General features: G+C 37.9%; 1 protein-coding gene across 6 annotated transcripts in view; it reads left to right on the plus strand.

Annotated features, from left to right (window-relative positions):
* MESK2 (misexpression suppressor of KSR 2) overlaps positions 1 to 19,714 on the plus strand; it is a 666,835-nt gene that overhangs the window by 97,910 nt on the left and 549,211 nt on the right. For 3 of the 6 annotated variants that reach the window (XM_067147418.2, XM_067147419.2, XM_067147422.2), the window contains exon 1: positions 12,743 to 12,909. The exons of 2 other annotated variants lie outside the window; for them this stretch is intronic. The gene's annotated coding sequence lies outside the window, so the exon portion shown is untranslated. Of the gene's footprint in view, positions 1 to 12,741; positions 12,910 to 19,714 lie in introns of those variants that run through there. One more of the 6 variants, XM_067147421.2, reaches the window with a different exon arrangement.

Genomic DNA, 19,714 nt, shown 5'->3' on the forward strand with positions numbered 1-19,714 from the left:
GTTCCACGTGGACCTTCTACACCGGGGCCTAGCTACGCCACTAGCCCGCATGTGGCAACAGAGGCATCTGAACGTGTTATGATGGCATCACTCCCTTACACCCGTCCACCACGCACTGTAGACAGATATAAATTTCATGATGTTGCGATTTCCATTTTCTCTACTGTAGATCTATTTTCATTGTCATACCTACATTTGTAGATCACTACACTTTTCCTTTCTCCCTTCCTCTATTTATAAAAATTGTTGTGAAAACTGCACTTTTCTTGCAGGTGCTCTTCAGTTTATGTTTTTCTTATAGTCGCTAATACATGCGTTTTATATTTTAGGCTTTTAGTCGTTAATATTTCTTCATTAGTGCATTTCTATCTATGTTGTACTGTACATGCCACATTTGGATTTTTTTTTTCTTCATAGCCCGGAATAGTTTTGGGTTTATGTTGTGTAGAAAGTGGAGCATCAGCACCAAATATTTTTTAGTGTATTTTATATCATTTGAGACAGTATAAACCCAAAATACTATTATGTCTAATGCCTTCACCACATGCAGAGTATCATTATTTTTTAAATTTTGAATGTGTAATTACAAGGGTGTGAATAATATTTTCTTTTCAGAAACTCTTTAGTATCGTGTGTTTCTTTCATTTGTTCATTCATGTGCTTCCTTTTCAAATTTTTTTGTTTTTTTCCAGCAGTCTATGAATACAGTATTTACTCGATATCCCCCAGTCATCTGCGCAACCTAATTAAATGTGTTGGCTGAAATGGATGAGTTAATTTGAAACAGATGAAGATTTACGCAGTCTATATCATTATATCCTCATTTTCGCCAAGGTGATATATTCCATTTTTACCTGAGAAGCCGTTGATTATTTTTTCTTGTTTCCTTTTTAGTAATATGAACCATAATAGGTTTTCCAAATAATAATAATAATAATAATAATAATAATAATAATAATAATAATAATAATAATAATAATAATAATAATAATAATAATATTGTTTTACAAATCGTTTGTAGATTTGTACCGATGATTATACGTACATGCAGTCCATACAAATGGTTTCTAAGAATGTCTGCTGAATATTTTAAAAATTGTGCTTACGATAACGTTCTGAACACACTTCTCCAATTTATAGCAGGTGCTAATTTTATTGGTTCCAAGTTAATAAGAGTCGATAGTAAAAATAAAGGGAACTCGTAGTTCTTCATGATTTCAGTCATGTGAAATCGGCCAAAAGATCTACATTTCTTCCACAAGGAAAACCATTAGGCCTGAATTTACGTAATGCTCTGCGTTGACATCCCATATATTTTGACTGAGAATCGATTTGTAGCCACCTTGATTTTTTTTAAAAGCTAACGACTATACCCCCGACCCATCACGCCCGATAATGGGTTAATACATTTGCATTATATGTAAAAAATATTGTTAATTACAACATCAACTTAATTCTGAAACTCTAAACCCACAACAATTTGTGACTTTAGTCATTATTTATATCGTATTTAGAGGCATTGTCCCCCCCCCCCCCCCCCTGTTGGTGGGAGCGGTAGAATAACATCCTGCGGTGTCCTCTGCCTGTCGTAAGAGGTGACTAAAAGGGGCCTCAGGGGCTCTTAAGTTAGGAGAGTGGGTTAGCGACCACGGGAGCCTTAGCTGAGTCCACTGGCATTGCTTCTACGTATGCCAGGCTCCTCACTTTCATCGATCCTATACGACCCCGCCTTGGCCATCTCTTGTTCTTTTCCGACCCCGACGGTATCTAATTTTCACGCCCTTCATGGTCCTTGTCTTTCTTTGACCGATACCTTCATATTTGAAGTTTCGGACCCCTTCCTTGTTTTCCCCCTCTGGTAATAGAGTATGGTTTCCCATTTGCAATTCTCAACAGTTCACGAAGGAACTTCCGTTATAAATACGGACAGCAACAATGGACAGTGTATCCCGTACAAGACGTTATGGCAGGCTTGTCATATTTCAAGTTATATGTCATTTTTAACATTGAAGACAACAAAGTTTTTGCAAGAAATGAGGTCAATTTGTGTTAATAAATAATTTAATTTCGTGTGGCTATTTCTAGCCGAGTGCAGCCCTTATAAGGCAGACCATCTGATGAGGGTGGGTGGCATCTGCCATGTGTAAGTAACTGCGTGTTATTGTGGTGGAAGATAGTGTTATGTGTGGTGTGTGAGTTGCAGGGATGTTGGGGACAGCACAAACACCCAGCCCCCGGGCCATTGGAATTAACCAATGAAGGTTAACATCCCCGACCCGACCGGGAATCGAACTCGGGACCCTCTGAACCGAAGGCCAGTACGCTGACCATTCAGCCAACGAGTCGGACAATTTGCGTTAATAATGTATATATATATATATATATTTTACGTTTCTCAAATAGTCTTTAAAAAGGCATTTGGGTTCTTCCATTTTTTTCAATTTTTGAATTATGATTATGTGATCTACCATGTGATTTTATAGATGATGAAGTCTCGAATAGAGACGAAACATGTCCCTAAATATATTTAATATGTTTCTTAAATAATTTTCACTTGTAAAGTGAGGTGTATTGATTGGGTGGACCAAAACCTAACATTGTTTTAGCAATACTATTATATATTTTATTAATATTACATGTTTAATTACATATTTTATGAACATTACATATTTCACTGATAATTACTATATTTTATGTACATATTGCGCACTTTGATAATACAAAACAATCCGAGCCCTAGTAATGACTAACCATCAGATGCAAAGAGAAGCGATTCGATATTAATTTGAGATGATGTCTACTGTCTTTGACGGCACTGTTCTTCTCTAATACAGTGAAAACTGTTTACAAAGGAACCTGCACATTGCAGAAAGCTGGTGTTAACGGAAAAATTCCAAGGTCCCATGGGATCAGGGTGCGAAATCGCGGGGGGAAGGGAGGGATTCCCCCCCCCCCACCGACGATTTTATCTCAAAGGTCCCCCCCACTAAAATAGCCGGGGGGGATTCTTTCATTATAAAATTATGAGGTAAATATAGAACGTATATAATTTATGACTGAAATTAATGATTTTTACTGTACATATTTTTATGAAATCAGCAATAATTCAAGTGACTACCAGACCTTCAACAATAAAGCAACGCATCAGTGCTAATCCGGGTGTGCAACCTAGTCCATCTGAAACCCGGGAAAAAATATAAATTACTTGAAGCTCTCCTCCTTTGTCATTTCTCTAAGTAGCTCCAGCTTACACCACTCCTGTACTTCTTGAAGAGGGTGTGTTTCCGATAAGTAGCCAATATGACAATATTCACTTAAGCCGTGTACAAACCGACACATTTTTTCAGTCAAAACTTAGCCCTGATGGAGGAAGGTTCCGCTAATAAAGCAATAAATCAGGACAAATCGCACCTCGTCTGGCCTTTCGTAAGAAAGCGACAGTCTCTCAAAACTTCTCAGCTGACTGGAATAATGTACTAATGTTTATTATTCTCGTTATAACAACAAAATTCAAACAAAAAGATCTAGAATTTACATTTGTCTGGGGGGGGAGGGGGTAATTAAATTACAGGAGAAATTTACCCTCCCCCCCCCCCCCCGCCGCGAAATACTGTCTGAAATAAACACTAGTAGTTAAGCCCTATGTTCCTCCCCACCACCATTTATTTCCGATTTCGCACCCTGCATGGGATTAACTGCTAAAGTACCTGTACTTGGCGAAAACTGCCCGACGCGGAAACAGAAACAGTTTCTCAGTATACAGCGGAAAATATTACACAATTTTATCTGTGTAATTTTTCTTTCGCGTTGAGAGTTGAATTGTTTACAAGTTGTACCCTTTTTTAAATGTCTTTGAATATGTCCAGGAATCAGTTATTGTATCTTTAACAAATTGTAATTGTGGCAAGAAATTGAACTTTCTTGAGAACATGAAAATCAGTGAAAAGGAAATGTATTGTTGTCTCTCTCTTGTGTAACGATTTGATAAAGTAGACAGTGTTATAACACACAGTAATCTGTTGTTTATCATCAGGGGTCGACAATATACCTAGCAAGTGGCTGTGCGGTTTGGGTCACGTAGCTATCAGTTTGAATTCGGGAGATAGTGGGTTCGAACCACACTGTCGGCAGCTCTGAGGATGATTTCCCACTTTCACATCAGTCAAATGCTGGGGCTGTACCTTTAATAAGGCCGTGGTTGCTTCCTTCCCACTCTTATCCCATAAAACCTATCTGGTTCGGTGCACCGTAAACAAAATGTCCACAATGTAGTAAAGCGACTAGAAAACATCTCACATTGCTGTGCAGAACTCCAGTAGCCTACACAATCCGTGAGTTCAATGTAATTTATATCACGTTCACCTTTTCTTAACGGAAGCCTGCGCGCAGCGGAAAAGAAACGTGGTACCATGAAATTCCGTTGCGTACAGGTTTCACTGTATATCATACAATATTTCCATTGAATGAAATACACTACTAAAATAATGTTGACCTGTTAAATATCTTCTGAAAATGTGGATAATAATTTTCTGTGGTCATTAAGATTATGTGTAGCCATAAACAATGGAATATTCCTGCATGTGTTCATAGCAGTTTCAACTGTTGAAATGGTCTCGTTTTCCCAATATCACTATGAAAGACAGACGGAAATAGGAATCCTGTATATTCACATTTACCTAGTTCTAAAAAATTTAGAAACTGTATAAATAAATAAAAATAAACTGTAGCTTTTTCCTCATAGTGAGTGACCAGATGTCCTCCTTTTCACAGGATACTCCTTTGTTAATACCCTGTCCTACGGTCTGCCTAAATTTCCTCATTCATAACATTAACCTACTAAAAGTCCTGCGGAATATAATTTTAAAAGGGGGAAGACCTAGCTTAACACGGGGAAAATAGGCCAATATTCATTCGATTGTTATATATGCTACAAACGTTGTTTACAAATGCTGCACATATCCCAGTATTGGCATGCTTCAGAGCAATCAGAAGCAACTTCAATAATGTCAAAATTATAATTATAACATTTTAAAATGTTCAAAATTTCCCGCCTTTTTAACAATATATCACGGTTTCCTTCATAATCCTCTTACTGATTCACGGATAATTATGAATTTTTCAGAGTTTCCTCCCATAGTATTGTACTATAATCTGTACCTCGTTCAGATCAATAGGATTTAAATTAGATTTTATATAATATTTTTATTTAAGAAACTATAAATATTTTCTGGTGCTCGGAATAAAAACGCGACAAAAAATCCAAATCACAGTCTATGTTAATGATTGAGGTTCATTTTGTAGCTGGAGTTTTGATACACACTTTAAAAAAGGAAAAGTACGAAAATTCTTATAAACTTGGAATTTATAAGGGAAACAGTGCTATATTGTTAAAAAGGTGGGAAATTTTGAACATTTTATTTTAAAATATTAAAATTATTAAAATTCTGACATTATTAAAGTTGCTTCTGGTTACCAGGAAGCATGCCAATACTGGGATATGTCCAGCAATTGTCAACAACAATTGTAGCATATTTAACAATCGAATGAATATTAACCTATATTTTCCTTTGTTAAGCTGGGTCTCCCCCTTTAGTTTCGTCTTGTCTATTTTCTGTGAAATGTAATAAAGAAAGTATCATAGCCCGGTCATGACCATGAGTAACTATACATTTCTTTCCTATTATTAAAATGGAATGTGAGACATTTCCTGTTCCAGTTTCCGTTAAGATCACCAATTTGCTAGTCACGACAGAGATCTGGTGTGATCTGAGAGCGATCGTAACTATACCGAAAATTAGATGCAAATATGTTCTCAATTCTGATATCATCCGCTCTTCGGTTCTTTGAACGTAACTTCGCTCGACCAAGGTATGTACAGAAGAAAGAAAATTATTTAAAAATTTAATATTGCTGATTTAAGCGTTAAATCATAACTTATAACGTGACTGCAGAACTGCAGAAATTGGATCTAGAAGGACGGAGAATTTATGAAGCCGCAATACCGTGCTACAACTACAGATACAATCTACAGTCATTATGCATCATTGGCTTTTTCAAACAAACTATGCAGCTATGAAGAATTTACCTAGAAATTTTCATAAACCTATGGATATTTCAGTGGTGTTAAAAAATGTATAATACCTGTGTTGACTATGTGCAGCCAGCAGAATTTCCGTCCATTCCTTCAGAAATGTTTTCAAATTTTAATCAGATTTAAAGCGTGAAGAAACAATCCATCTCTGGTGTTTCTACTGACAATGACCTTTCCTCTACACTAACACTAACACGCCGTGAATGCTTCACTTGCCAGGCGTGTCCCTCATTTCACATATTTATTTAACCATTATGGCAATTTCTCGCCCATTACATGGTATTCTTTTATGTTCTTCTGAAATGCGGTCAGTTTTATTGTGTACTGATAAGCACATTTCGTCATGAATGTGTCGTTCAACAATAAGTGAGTTGCATCACTTTTTAACACTGTACCACCTCACCCGACCACGGCGATACCCGATACAGGACTTCAACAATTTTCATGCGTCAATTTTTGATGGTTCAACAGTACGTAAGGCGTTTCACAACATAAACGTTGATACGTCACCTGGCTCCAATCGTATAACAGCTCGTATTTTAAGACATCTTAAAGCCACCAGATTTCTCACGTTGCTCATTAATGCAATGTACCTTCGCAACTTAAAATGGGACGAACGATAAGGAATGAGACACTAACGACATCAAGCAATGGAAACTTATTACTGTATACTGTGGTCAGGAAAATCATAGAACGTGTGTTAGGCACTCAGTTACGTGCACATGACTTTATATCCATAGCAGCGCGGTTTTATGCCATTGCCTGGAAACCATATTAACGCCTCTCTTGTCAGTTGCCTTCAAAATTGAAAGCGCTGCAGAAAGGATTATTGCGTCTTTCTTCTCGACATATCGAAAGCGTTTGATTCCATTGGACATCAACACATAAAGCAGGCTCTTCAGCAGTTAATTTAATTCCAGAAAATGTACGTAACCTTACGATAGCTTTCCTTTTGCAGAATCATATTCAAGTAGAAGCAAATTTTAAGAAATCGAAACTTACAGAAAGTGAATGCGGAGTAGCGCAAGGTTCCCTTACTTCACCATTTATTTTTATTTTTATTATTAATACAACTTCCCCCATGCGGAGGCTGCCACAAGCACAAAGTATGTCGACTATTTGGCAGTTAATAAATTATCGCATAATCTTACCGACCATGACATCAGCGATAATTACGGTTACATCTTATCCGCATTCGCTGATGATAGTGACGATGTAACAATAATTAGTAGAACCGAACAAAATACAACAATTTTACTTAATTTAGCCAAAAGTAGCTTCACAGAAATAGGGCTAAATATTAACCCACAAAATTAAATCTATTATCCTAAAGATAGGAAAAGTGGTCTAGGGAAAAATCACCACTCTTCAAGGATCAGTAACATCAAATAATGAACAAATCAAGAATCTAGATAATGAGAAATCTATATTTTCAGTTGTGATGTCTATTGCCTCATAAGGGGAAAGGGGTGGGTTTTGTACGTAAATCACCCGAACGCAAACTCTTTTATGTCTTGCAAGTCACCTTTATCTTCTTCCGAATAGATAAATACGATAAAAATGTCGTCCATCCTGACCGCAGTAAGATCGGTTCCCGGCAGGAATTTCAGCTGGGTCCGTTTCAGCCAAAACGGTTGCAACGAGACCGAAACGCTTGGACATAGCTGGGATTCTATAGGACTACTGTATAACAATCGTCACCATCGATTAAGGACACCAATTGCATAATCTCTAAGGCAGCGTGGATTGGAGGAGGTGCACGAAGAAGTTCACTGCGTCTCTAACTCTCTATCGACGATTCAACAAGAAGAGTGGACATCGTATCCACCAATAAGAAAGACAATAAGACGATGGTATTAGATCCTACAATTCACTTCGAAAGACTCAGAATGTTAATCTCGAAACCAAGCCATTTATACGGCATGTCTACCATATCTATCGGCCAAGTATAATATTCCTCCCGGTTTTTGGGTTGCCAGAGGCTTTTTATTTGAATGCAGAGTGAATATAGTCGCTATACTGCAAAACCTGAAAATTCCGTTTTATTAAGTGGAAACATATCTTGTTACTGTTCTTAAGAGATTAAAAATTATACAGTTTCATTCATACCTAAGATCGTAATTTCTGGCTATGATTTTTTTCCAGCAAAAAATCATTCCACTATAATTATATAGGCTACTAACATTTTACTATATGCATTCTGGACCTTTATGGTTACCGTCACTGGAGGGCGGATTATTTATATGTAATGAATCTTACTACTAATCTGAAACTGAACTTGCTGAAATTAAATCCATATTACAAGTGGCGTATGAACACAGATTACGTTTGTCCTACATTCGACTGGGCGAATGTAATATTTTGCTGTCAACTGTTACACTAGTAGTGTTAATTAATTAAAGGAATATGTTTCTAGCCGCCTCTCAAAAGGGTATATTGCAGTCAGCTCCACCTAACCGATACTTCTACCATAATGCTGAGTGAGAGCTCAGTCAACTACAGGTTTTAGTATCGATCAGATCAGTTTGATAGATATATCAAAATGGTTACAAGAAAAAGAGAAAGATCTCTGATTTATTCGCAAGGAAGCACAAAAACACACAAAACTAGCAGAAAACATGGAGACAGAAATCTGAACAGGCGTCTCTTCCATTATTTGTGAATTCTCGGATGCTATCAACCCAAGCTTACCTGTCACAAACATCTTGCATGTAAGATAGGGACGAGCTCTCCCCATCTTAAATTCTGACTACGCCACTGACCATGTGTACTAAAATCATTTAAATAACATGGAAAGAAATATTTGATATGTGATTTTAAATCATAGCATATTGTATTTTATTTTTTATTTAGTCACTTAACCGCCCAGGCTCTACACTATGGTCCAGGTTTGGTTTCTTCCTCAGACTCAGCGAGGGATCCCATCTCTACCGCCTCAAGGGCAGCGTGATACATTAGAAGGGGATACACCTGGCGAGGAGAGCCAGTACCTCTCCCAGGTGGCTTCACTTGCTATGCCGAACAGGGGCCTTGTAGGGATGGGAAAATTGTAAGGGATAGACAAGGAAGAGGGAAGGAAGTGGCTGTGGTTTAAGTTGGGTAACATCCCGGCATTTTCCTGAAGGAGAAGTGGGAAACCACGAAAACCACTTCGAGGATGGCTAAGGTGGGAATCGAGCCTTCCTTTACTCAGTTGATCCCCTCCCCCACCCCCACCCGAGGCTGAGTAGACCCCATTCCAGTCCTCGTACCACTTTTCAAATTTCGTGGCAGAGCCGGAAATCGAACCCGGGCTTCCGCGGGTGGTAGCTAATCACAATAACCATTACATCACAGAGGCGGACAAATTTTACTTTAAACGTTTTTTAAAATTTGTGATTACACAAGTCATAACTGGAGAATGCCACAATAATAACTCTGAGAAAACATTCGTATTAATTAATTAACCTATTATGCGATAGTAGCCGTGGCAGCTCACATTAGATCTAAATGAATAGTTATTTAACAACTTGTATTTAATTTAGATTTCAGTCTCGCCGTGGAAGATATTTTTTATGCCATAAGACTGTTTTGAATTCGAGGTATGGAACTAATTAAATTAACTAAATTATTTCAAAACTCGCTAATGTTAAATGGCATATCTCAGGCATTATAAGAGATATCTAAGTCATTATTTTACTAACATGAAAGGAAAATCTCATTCTATAAAGAAAAATAAATGAAAAATGCCAATATTTTACCCCCTTAAGTAGGAAATTCTTCAACTCTATTGTTATACCTGTTATACAGTATTTTAGAAGGTCAGTTCCAAGACCCAATAACTGCAACCACCACCACCACCACCACACATGTGACCCATGATATCTATGGACTTTATGATGTATAGTATTTTCAATTGATAATTTATTACGGTAGTGAAATGTAAATTCGTATTAATTAATTAACCTATTATGCGATAGTAGCCGTGGCAGCTCACATTAGATCTAAATGAATAGTTATTTAACAACTTGTATTTAATTTAGATTTCAGTCTCGCCGTGGAAGATATTTTTTATGCCATAAGACTGTTTTGAATTCGAGGTATGGAACTAATTATAACTAAAATATCTATCAAATGTGTTCGGTCGATAACGACTTGTGAAAGTTCGTGAAAACCGAAAAATATGACGAGTGTTGCTATTACTGTAATTCGTAGTCAACTGGAGCCTTAGGATAATTGTTCACGAAAAATTTAGTTTATTTTTGGTATAAATAGCTTATTATAAACCCATTCCAAATCCAACCAAGTGTGCCGGACCTGAGGACGAAAGTGAACGAAGATAAAAGTGCATTGCCCTTAAGGTGTAAAGTGAGATTTATAGATAAATGAGGTAACAGATGAGAACAATGAATAGACTATTCAGTTAAAATTATTTTGCGTACCTCGAATTTCCTTTCTAAAGTAACGAAACGTTTGTTACACAAAGCGAAAATACTGGTTGTAACAATAACATTTTTATTGGTTTAACTTCTGTAATCCCTGCAAAATTATGAGTGTATCAGGGAGTGTTCACGACAAGGTCCCTGTAGCTAGAGCCCTGCTCGGATATACAAAATATTTTCCGCGTGCGCTCCAAATCCGCACTTCCTTCATCCGCATCCGCATCCGCATCCGCGAATCGTTATCCGGATCCGCGAATTGTTATCCGCGGATAATGTAAATAGTTAACTACAGTATAATACACCCAAGGTATTGAAACGGATATATCTGTTAACATAATACAATAGGCCTGCTACCTGGTTTCAGAACCCCTACAGCAACAGGTTTATGAAGGATTTTCTCTTGCGACAACTACCGACCGACGAATTGGCCTTTGTTCCTTCCTTGTGCGGGCAGGAGCCAGTTAGGCATAGTCCGTGCAGGGTCTACATGAGTAGCGACGCGCCGTTCTCTTGATTACAAATGGAGGAGAAGAGAAGTAAAAAAGAAGATTGCATCTGCAGAAATCCAGAAGTGCCAGACTTAGCATGGACATCATCTTCCAACGGTGAGTACCGAAATAATCTTTATTTTAGAATAATTGTAGTGTCTAATTGTAAATGATAGTATTATGCGACTAGCAATTTTTCCTTACTGTTATGATTGGTAAATATAATATTCACATATTTATTTCAGAATATTCTTACATCAACAATTTGTACAATAATAATAATAATAATAATAATAATAATAATAATAATAATAATAATAATTGGCCATGCGGTTAAGGGCGCGCAGCTGTGAGTTTGCATTTGGGAGATAGTGGGTTCGCACCCCACTGTCGGTAGCCTTGGAGATGATTTTCCGTGGTTCCCCATTTTCACTCCAGGCACCACTTCGAGGATGGCCGAGGTGGGAATCGAACCCCCTCTTAATTAAAGCCACGGGCGCTTATTCCCACTCTTACCTCTTTCCTATCCCATCGTCGCCAAAAGACCTATATGTGTCGGTGCGACGTAAAGTAACTTGTAAAAGCGAAGTTTCTCTTTTATAGCTCAGCCTACCGTATCGGGAAAAACTTTGAAGAAATTAAGTTGACCATTACCAGCTAAATAGCGTTGTTAGTGAGGTGCTTGCCTTATGTGCTCTAGTTGCGGGAGCAAATTACGACGTGGCTGTGTCGTGGCCTTGAGTTAGGTACCATCCCGGTATTTGCCTGGAGCAGAAGTGGGAAACCACGGAAAACCGATTACGAAAAACCACTTCAAGGATGGCTGAGGAGGGAATCGAACTGCCCTCTACTCACTTCACCTCCCTAGGCTGAGCGAACCCCGTTCCAGCCCTCGTACCACTTTCAAACTTCGTGGCAGAGCTGCGAATCGAACTCGGGCCTCCAGTGGTGGCAGCTATTCATACTAACCACTACACCACAGAGGCGAACCGGAGGACTTCTGCTGGAATAATTTTCGGCACAAAGTCATTTTAATATATTATAATAATGTAATAATTATATTTAATTACAGTATGAAAATGTCCTAACCGATTAAAAGTAGTAGCACACTTAAATGGCGTGAATTAATTCCTTCGATTTCTGCTAGGATGGTCTCCCTTGTGATCATTTCAGTACGTAGCTTAGTGATTATGTGTGTTATGTAGTCTTTCGGTTATTCCGCCGTTTGTTCTATAAATAAGAATTATATCAGGTACCTGTTTCAAGAAATTGCAGCCCAGCCATCGTGAGAGCTTTTGAGAGGTGCCTGAAGGTAGCGCCGCGGAGATTGGAAAGAAGTGCTTTTTAACTTTGCTAATAGATAGCACTACTAGTACAAAAGTCTCTCTTAGCGTTTGCTCCAGTCCACAAAGTTGTTCAAAGATGTCTCTAGAAGTACGTTAGTGAATGAGAAGTAGGTAATAACATCGACTTGTGACCAACGTAACAGATATTATTAAATTAATCTGTGCCTTGCCTTTTGACCAATATTTCCATTTCAGTTCATGTGTAATAAACAGCTCAATAAAAATTAATATTTATGAGGTAATACTACATATTAAGGAGAGAATGGAGTTATATTTTCCTTCATATTAGTCGTTTGTGTTGGTTACCCTGTTTGCAATGAACATACGGGAACCTACTGTTTCTTGTTCTAGGTGGTCACATGTCTGCTAACAGACCAATCACAATAGAGTGTATTTCCTTGCACTCGATCAGCAGGCATTCCTTGTTGGAAGTATTCGACGATTGCTGGATTGGTTAGTGAGTGCCGAAGCAAGAAGAAATACTTATCGTTCCTGTGTTTCGTTCGGTGACAGTGACATAAATCGTTTCGAATTGTTAATCTTCTGCGCGCGGTTTAGCTAAGGTAAGCTCGATATTATTTATTTTATGTATTAGGTGGATCAAGTCATATCAATATATGGTTTTCAAAGTTTGTTACAACTCTTCTGTACTGACTGTGTTATGTATTGTAGTGTGTAAGTAGAATTCATACCACAACGTATCTCTAGAAGTGTTCCAAAATTTCTAATTGAGAATCGTTGATCCTCATGAATTTTTTATTCCATTAAAGGTTATCATCATCGTTCTAAAGCTACTGAAATTAGATACTTGCTCATGTGTTTATGTATTAAGTGTTCGTTTGACATATCTTACAGGGATGATTATTTACTACGAGCTTTCTTCGATATCTTATTCGCGATTTCTCCCATTTAATTAATTTAATTTTCTATTAATGATAATATTTCAGTTAATAACTAATTACTTACTAATCTAATTCTCAGTTTATATTTCAGTTAATAACTAATTACTTACTAATCTAATTCTTAGTTTATTTAAACCCCTGAGTATTTCCAGGCCAACTTCATTATAATCTGAATCTATGTTTGCTTTTGCATTTGTAATGTGTCATTCGTTAGATAAGTTTGTGTTTGAATGTTTTAACTGAAACCATTGATAATTGCAGTGCATACCTTTGCAATATTTCTTTTAAATTGCTCTTGCCCAGGATCGTTCCTTTTTGTATATGCAACTACTGTCGCACATGGTATAATTCGTCCCCTGCATTAAGAAATATTTACCCGTCTGAGGATTCGGTTTAACACTGTTAACTGCAATCAGCTTGATTATTCGATGAACATCATTCGTGTTTCTTTAAAAATTACATCTTGCCCCTTGTCGAAAGTTATTTATTTTGTTGTGTAAACGATTTTTTTTTTTTTTCATTATCGTTGTTCTACAGTACTTGTATATATTTACAGTGCTATCGCTACCGGAACGTCTATTAACATGTAACTGTAGCAACCGATGAAAAAATATAAATCAGTCCAGAGTCTTTCGATACTTTCGGGTAAGCTCGGGAAGAAAACATAAAGAAGAGATATATGTAAAGTAGAAAAACATAAATTTGTGGTGATTTAAGCTACTTTAAAAGTGGTAAACAAGAGTAGAAGAAAGGTTTCAATGATATTAGATGTTCTTTTGTAGATGGGAGTGAAGTCGCCCCCAGTTTGACAGTAGTAGTCTCGACTCCTAACTTAAGTGGGTCTGCAATTTACGTTGGGATGCGAATCGCGAAGAACGTAATTTTTTTCAGTGGTAGTCCCATAAAATATTGACAGGTTGAAACTGCTGCTGTCTAGAGCGGATACGATATGGCGAGAACAAACGATATGGCGAGAACATAAACATTACATTCCAATAATTTAGTTAGTGCTGTGTCGGTAGTGTCTGATGCATAAGATAAACTTTCAACAGGCTGAACTCTGTTCCTATTTAATTGATTCCTCATTCATATAATCGGTGCAGTATGGAGAATTCTACCGTAAGGTAGGTTCTGAGGAAGCTTGTTGTACCTGGTATTTATCGGAGACTAATAGTCTACTGCTTACTAGTTCATATCGATTGATCTTTTAGTTACCAGATGATATACATCTGTATTATATATACAGTTGGGTGACTGAGCAACTTAATTGATAGGCTAGTTGATAATTTTTCAACTTTTTTTTTGTGGGAGTGCATCGTGAAGTGATAGCGAATGTAACTAGGAATTCAAACTTTTTTTTGTAAGTGTGGTTCTTCATCGTCAGCACTGTATAAAAAGATATGCACTACTTATTTTCGGGTATGTCATTACTACGATTTATAATGTTATAGTTACTTCGCCATTCAGAAAACCCTGTTCCATTGATCCTATTTCTGCCGATTCCTGGGGGTATTGCTCAATAGTGAGTATATGTGGGTCTGCTGTTACGTGATGGAACGAAGATTGCTTCAGACATTTAATGGTTTCTGAAGTTGCTTTCATTTCAGGCATTCTAAAGTGGTCTTTGATATTTTTCTACGATCGTCAGTCAACAAATTAGAATCAATGTGTTTACAACTTTTTTAATGAAGAAAAGGCAGTCACGCTTATGTTGCCGAGTGAACTTTTCGAAATTGAGACGAAAATGTACTTTTATATATTAATCCTTAAACTTTTCTTTATTTTTCTGTATCGTTCCCCTAACTATTAGGACTGTTGAAAATATCTCGATTTTTGTGTGTGGCTTAATATAGTTTAAGATATGAAAATAAAGTGTGTTTTGTTGTAGCTGACCGTTATAAGGTCGAACGTTCGCTAGCGTAATGAATCGACTGCAATTTCTTAAGTTCGAATTCTTATAGTTGAAAAGTGCAGTGTCAGGTAACATTCATGCGTGAGAACAAACCCCGATAAATCCACTTTTGTTACATTCGCATTTTCGTGGTTCGGGGAAGAATTTTGGTTTAAACATACATGGTGTCTCAAACATTTTTAAGGAACATGAAATCCGCCTTTTAAAAAAGAGGACTTAAATGAGATGGTTGAATCACAAACCGATGAATTCAGTGAAGTGTGTATTTTAATATAACATATAGTTTCTTAATATAATCTCAAGAACATGGCACTGTGGTAAGTTTAACTTCAGGAAATTTTAGTTTCCAAGTAGCTTTCCGTGGTACTGACAGATAAGTGTTGTGGCGACGATAGAATGGGAAAGTGCTAGGAGTGGGAAGGAAGCACCCTTGGCCTTAATTGAGGTACAGCCTCAGCATTTGCCTGGTGTGAAATTTTTTTTGGAAGGGATCTTTTTTACGAAACATAAAATCTCTGCAGAATCGCATTGAAATGTGTTCGAAATAATAGACGTCAACTATATATTTTATAGAATATTTTTGGCGAAAGGACATCCAAGTAAAATACTAAATTTACAGGAATGGGTCTATTCAGGAAGTGGATTTACGAAAGAAGAGAGGAGGAAATGAAGGCCCTGGAAATTGGTGTTGCTGGTCAAGCAGTTTGGAAAGGCATGGACGAATGATGATTTTTTTTGTTGAAGTGCAGGAGTGAATAGAATAATGAAAACAATGAAGGTGGCGAACAAGTAAATAATTTCGTGTGGCTTTTTCTAGCCTCCGATGAGGGTGGGCGGCATCTGCCATGTGTAGGTAAATGCGTGTTATTGTGGTGGAGGATAGAGTTGTGTGGTGTGTGAGTTGCAGGTATATTGAGGACAGCCCAAACACCCAGCCTCCGAGCCATTGGAATTGACCATTGAAGGTTAAAATCCCCGACCCGGCCGGGAATCGAACCCGGGACTCTCTGAACCGAAGGCCAGTACGCTGAACATTCAGCCAACGAGCCGGACAAGAAATTGAAGATGAGCTATGTGATAGTTTCGAGTAGGCAATTTCCTCCTTAAATAATAAAACTTCGTTTGTTTACAATAAACTAAATGGTGTTCTCAATAATAAATATGTAGGCCTATACATTAGCTAAATGTGTCCACTGCGACTTGGTCAGATTATAATAACTCAGGCAGTCTGATCAAAACCAGATCTCAATTACTGAGTTTAATGACTGGATAATGGATATTTCGCATCTGAATTATCGGAGTAGTGTTTTGGGAAACTTTTTTTTTTTTTTCCATAACTTGAGCAACCACAACACTTTTAGTGTTTGTTACATTCTCTAAAAATGATTTTCTGGAAGTATCGGGTTTTTTTCCGACGCTCCTTATGTATATAAATAAAATCGTAACGACCATGTACCTGTACATTGAATATTTTGGCGAAATTTTCATTCACTTATCCGTTTCAGGTGTAATAATGACCATTTGCATATTTTGTAGCTTTGGTGTCGGAGTTCTTATAACATGAAAACTACTGGATATATGTCTACCAAACTTCATATTTAGAATCCACCTGTCCTTGGGTAGGTTTTATGGCCTATATTGTTTCTAAATCCCTGAAATGACTGGGGGCTTATACGAAACCGGAACACTGATTTTGCACTCCCACAAAATATACACAGCCAAAATAGAAAACTACCTGCCTTAATGGAAATAAATTTCTAATCCTATTTTCTCATGTGCATCATTTCGATAACGAAGATTAATAAGAGATCATCGACGGACCGTTTTTCAGTCCAACTTCGAGCGGTTTTTTGGTCTGTTCATCTGTCTGAGTTCTTATAACTGGGAAAATAATCTATATACAGTATTTCTACCAAACTTTAATCTGTCTTTGGGTAGGTGAAATGAAATGGCGTATGGCTTTTAATGCCGTGAGTGTCCGAGGACAAGTTCGGCTCGCCAGATGCAGATCTTTCGAGTTTACGCCCGTAGGCGACCTGCGTATCGTGATGAGGTAGGATCAATATTATTTCTAAATCCCGGATTGGTTTTGGGGGTTTATAGGAAATCGAAACAGTGATATTACCTTCCTACAAAATATATATGACCAACTTTAATGGAAAACTACCAGCCTTATTGGAAATAAATTTATATTTTTTTCTCATGTGCAGCTTTTCGATAGGACTATAACAAGAGAGTTATCGTTAATGGACTGTTTTACGAGCTATCATGTCACTTCATGTTGGGTTAAATGGTTTAACTAAGGGGTAGATAATGTGGGAGGTTATAGTCAACGAGTGGTTTCATGAGTCTTCACATACAGTGCCACTCCCGGTTTCACATGAACAATATGTAACAAGAAATAGGGAGAATTACGCACAACGTCGGACCAGGAACTGTATCGTTCAATAAACTCTGTGATCTACCCCATTCTGTCTCCACTTCGTTCAGCTTTGTCGTACTTCGTCACTCCCACGTTCTTTCGTAGAATAATATCAGTTTAACATGCCGTATTCAACGTTTGAACAAGAATGTAACTTCGAATAAATTCATGAAGAAATCCTGAACTCTTGCAAACAGAGAACATATGCTATATAGTACTGTATAAACGTCATTGTAATTAATCACTTTACCCAGAAGTATTCGGTGAAGAAAGATACAAACAACTCTCTACAACTCTATTTTTCTGTTATATCAGTGAATGTTCCCTTTTCGTCAGTACGTATTAAGTGGTTACGGTTTTAAGAAGTCACATTTTACTTGGTTTGTGATATCAGTTGGTGAAAAAATTGCATTATACTATATTTTATATATGGATGGGAAACTGAAATGACAATGAAATACAAGCTTCGGGAAGGATAAAATAAAAACGAAAGATGTTATTCGATTGTAATGACTAATGTGCAGAGATAAAAGCCGCAGTGACTTCGAAATACTTTCATAGAGAACTGAAAAACAACAAACTGAGTGCAAAACGGAGTAAACTGTGAGAAAGGAGGTGATAAAGAAGCGACTGAAGTTTCAAGACATTAAGAAACGAGCCATTGGGTATTATCTTCGGAAAACTCGATTTGGAGAATAATAGTTGCATTATTCCTTACATCTTTTTTTATCACGTAATCCCAGCTTGATTGCATTTACTTCCCTCTGCAGTATCTTTATAGGGGCTGCCTGGCCGAGGCGGTAAAGGCGTGCTCGGTTCGCCCGGAAAGACGTGGATTCGAATCTCCGTCAGGAAGTCGTAAAATTTAAGAAATGAGATTTCACCTCCGGAGGTGCATATGGCCTTGAGGCTCACTCAGCCTACACCAAAAATGGGGCAAAGGCAGCCGGGCGTAGAGCTAACCACTCTACCCCCATCAAGTGCCGAGGTTACGGATAGTGGAAGCCTTTACCTTCCACCCCTCCAAGGGCCTTCATGGCCTGTACGGAGAAGACTTTGCTTTGCTTCTGCAGTATTTTTATAGGGTCATTTCCCATACTTATTATTTATTTACATAAAGTACCGTATGTATATTTGATCTTTCCTGGCAAATTTTCTTTTTATACACTGTATTGCGTATTTTCGGAAGCCTCCGTGGCTCAGGCGGCAGCGCGCCGGCGTCTCACCGCTGGGTTCCGCGGTTCAAATCCCGGTCACTCCATGTGAGATTTGTGCTGGACAAAGCGGAGGCGGTACAGGTTTTTCTCCGGGTACTCCGGTTTTCCCAGTCATCTTTCATGCCAACAACACTCTCCATTAACATTTCATCTGCCAGCCATTGATCATTATCCCCAGAGGGGTGCGACAGGCTTCGGCAGCCGGCACACTTCCTATCCTCGCTGTTGGATGGGGGCTTCATTCATTCCATTCCTGACCCGTCGAATGACTGGAAACAGGCTGTGGATTTTCATTTTCATTGCGTATTTTCATTTGATGTTGGTTACTTTATAGGCTATGGGTGACATAAGTCGCGAGAATGAGAAAAGTAGACGCTAAGAAAAAAGAAATGTATATATTGGGTCGATGCATAAGTTCGCGCGGTATTCTTTTGGGCTGGCAACATTGCGGCGTGAACAGGGAGCTCTCCGCTACACTATTCTCTCTGGCTGTCGCTTGAAGCCAACGGCCACGCCCCCCATGGTTACCAAAACATGGCAATTCTTACATTGTGGATATATACAAACTAAGACATTTTCTCGGGAGTAGGGAAACTTTGAATCGCTCAGTTAAGTACAATCGTTTTCAAAATAACACGGCGATTAACTGTAACATTTTCTTGGCACGCAGACCTATTAATGCTTTTTACTAAGCTCTAAGGAAGTGTTTCTCATGACCTGCAGCCTTAAGTCTACTCTCTCACTAGTTGACTATCGGTACTATAAACCGAGTATATTAAAAACAGGAGATGCAAATCTTCACCAGATATCTGTAAAGATAAGGATTATGCTATTATCAATAACGGCATACCCCAATCTGAATGTTTTAGGGCAGGGCCTCTCAGGGTGCATGCGCCTGGTGCATGCACTGTGCAC

This window comes from Anabrus simplex, chromosome 5 (assembly GCF_040414725.1).
Source record: "Anabrus simplex isolate iqAnaSimp1 chromosome 5, ASM4041472v1, whole genome shotgun sequence".
In the NCBI taxonomy this organism is placed as follows: domain Eukaryota; kingdom Metazoa; phylum Arthropoda; class Insecta; order Orthoptera; family Tettigoniidae; genus Anabrus; species Anabrus simplex.